The following is a 3,109-nucleotide window of genomic DNA, read 5'->3' as shown; positions in this document are numbered from 1 at the left end:
CCCTTCCTTCCCTTTCCTTCCTCTCTTTTTTTTTTTTTTCCTTTTTCACCCTTCGAGGCTCCGTCTCGAGCTGAAAAAACGAGCGGAGGTCCGATCGGGACCAGGTGGCGCACGATTGTCGCGTAATAGGCGCGGCTTAAGTTTATTCAACGGGAAGATTCAACGTCGAACGTCTGTTTTAATAAAAGCTGCTCACACGAAGAATCAGAACCTGCGTCGTCGTAGATTGGATCGATCTTGGACTCTTTTTTTTCACGTTTTGGACATATTTTTTTTTTTGAACAGAAGGATATATATGTTCAAAAAATATTATCTTTTTGCGAGTTATTTTTCATTTTCTCATTTTCTCTTTTCCATTTAAGCTTCTCCTAGATCGCATAATTAATTGGAACAATTTATTCTCGCAAATTGAGAAAAGATTTTTCACTTTTTATTTTACGTTCACTGGAGAAGAATATCTCGTAAATAAGGTGATATTTAAATATTGTGAAAAGATGCGCGAGCTTCCTTGCCAATGATATAATTAATAATGCCATAATCGCTTTACGAACATGACGATTAATTTTCCCATGCGTGATGCAATGGAAATTTGGGCTATTATACTAATGAACGAGTATAATTTATACAAGCACGAGTAACATTCGATTAATATAGTACAAATACAATTGTTTAATACACGGCAGGAAAATTGAAATAATACTATCAATTAACTAACGATACGCGCGGGTTGTATCACATATCATGATTAAATTTATCACGATAAGGAAGCTCTTCAAACAATACCTCTTAAAAACAACAATAAAATTCCACTCTTCCTCCTCCTCCTCCTCCCTTTACATCATAATCCTTCCTCTCTCCAATTCCTTTTTTAATTGATATAAAACGGAAAAAAAAAAAAAATAAATAAATCGTCAAATTATCTTTTTCTTTTCCTTTTCTTTTATCGCAGCACCACCATGATAAACTGCGCCACCTAGAACGACCAGGAACATAGGGAGACGTTTATCCCGCTAATCAGATCGCGAAGGACAAAGCCCGTGATACATTGCGCCGCAGATTGCCGTGGAATATTATTAAATGGGCCGCGTTCCCGAACACGAAGGTCTTCCCTCGAGCTCTTTAGCCGTAGGATTAAGTAAAATGGTGGACGGTTCCTATTCCGGTGCGCAACAGGTGAGGCGGTATGTCATTTTTTAACGGACATTAAGCATGTGTTGCGAGGCCGTTCATCGAAAATTTATAGGGCTCTTGGAAGTGGGAAAAACTAACCGCTCCTCTCGATGCGAATAACGGCCACGTTATTCCCGCCCTTTAATATTGCATTAACTATATCCTCCACTACTACGGGGCTACGAGTGCATAAATAAACCATACAGCGTCATGGCAACCGGAGAAGTAGATTCAAGAAGCGAAAAATAAAAATTTATAGTCAAGGATATTAATGTAAAATAAATGTATGTATATTTATAGATAAATAAAAGTTTTGAAAGATTTTTTAACTCTTATTTATTTTTCAAAGAATTATCGATTATTTTCACGAGAAAAAAAAATGTTAATAAGAATATTTATGTTATTTCTGTTATTTTTATTGTAAAAAAGAGATATATCAATAAATTATTTTTACGTATTATCACGTTGTTTCATTAATTCTTAACCTAACCTTTATTCCAAATAATCCCTATCCCTATTCCTTATTAAGATAATTCCCTTGGAAAGTATTCTATTTTTAATTATAATAATTTTAAGGAATGACAAATATCAAGGAATCTAATCTAAATCCTAGCCAACACTGAGATATTCTTGGAAATCATTATATTTTTAATGATTAACAAGTTGAAGGAATATTAGGCTAATTCACCCTTTCCTAACGTGATGATAAATAATTATCAAAAATCGTTCTCTTCAGCTTTGACAAATCTCTTCTCGATATTTCGAATCGCACTGGTTGGAACAAAACACGAGTCAGCAGCGGACTGAGAAGACGAATACGTCCTCCATAATCTATTAATGGCGAGGTGCGTTTAAAATGCAGGAAGCTCGTTCTTGGCTCTGCAAGGATTGCAGCTGGCCCATAGCCAGTCTGCTAAGTGGTCTACGTTTTCCATCGGGGGTACATCGGCCTCCTTGCATCCCTCCTCCACCAGCGCTCTCCACGAGAAGGGTTGGTTCCTCTTGCATTCGTACGCATCCGCACGTTCCGTGCCGATGCACTTTTCGCATCGACAAGTGGCCTCCTCTTGGTTTTAATCGGCAAACCTCGATGTATACACCTCGAAAAAGGAAAATTAACTTGGAGAGGGATCGTTGCTTAACATTCGATTTGCATATCGGTCGAGTTTTATCCCCTGTGCCATCTGGTTGGGGTAGGGTAGAAGGGTAGAATTTAAGCAGTTTCTCGTTAAGAGGAAGAGAAGTATCGTGGAGAATACGATAGTAATGTGCTCGATTAATGAGTCGAGGAAATTAATCTTTCTTGTTAATGAGGAATCCTCTTGTGGGAATGTTTTAAAATTGGATATTATTTATTCGATATTTTTAATATTGGAATCATTTCTGTGATATGATTTAAGTAGTTTTGAAAAAATAAGCAACGAAAACGATAAAAAAATGATAAATATGTAAAAGTTATTTTTAAATCATAATCTCGTGTTATAAATTCAAAAAATTGGATAAAAATTTGGTTCATTTAATTCATAGTTTCAAAAAAATGACGAGAGCTTGATGTGACTTATAAAAGTTTTAAAAATTCAAAGAATTTAATGTCATCTCCAAGGAATTCCTAAAATTCTTGGAAAAATTTCTCGAACAACCTCCTACCAACTTATGTTCTCCTAATACAAAGTCGAATATTTGGCAAGAGTTTCTTTCGTTCAAACATTTGGAAATTTCTAAGAATTTCAGAAATTCTCAGAATTTGACGTCATTTCTAAGAATTTTACAGATTCAAAGAATTTGACGTCATTTCTCGGAAAAATTTTTCGATCGACCTCCTATCGTATCATGTTCTCCTAATACAAAGTCGAATTTTTGGACAAAATTTCTTTCGTTCGAGCATTTGGAAATTTCCAAGAATTTCATTGATTCTCAGAACTTGGCGTCATTTCCAAGA

General features: G+C 35.5%; 1 long non-coding RNA gene across 1 annotated transcript in view; it reads left to right on the top strand.

Annotated features, from left to right (window-relative positions):
- LOC116186523 overlaps positions 1-1,258 on the top strand; it is a 100,150-nt gene extending 98,892 nt beyond the window's left edge. The window contains exons 3-4 of the long non-coding RNA XR_004151529.1: positions 950-1,173; positions 1,244-1,258. This is a non-coding gene — a long non-coding RNA (uncharacterized LOC116186523). The remainder of the gene's footprint in view (positions 1-949; positions 1,174-1,243) is intronic.
- Positions 1,259-3,109: the final 1,851 nt, after the last annotated feature.

Source organism: Apis dorsata, unplaced genomic scaffold (assembly GCF_000469605.1).
Source record: "Apis dorsata unplaced genomic scaffold, Apis dorsata 1.3 scaffold_44, whole genome shotgun sequence".
NCBI classification, from domain to species: Eukaryota; Metazoa; Arthropoda; class Insecta; order Hymenoptera; family Apidae; genus Apis; species Apis dorsata.
Note: the sequence above shows the minus strand (reverse complement) of the source record. Positions and strands in the feature narration are given on the sequence as shown.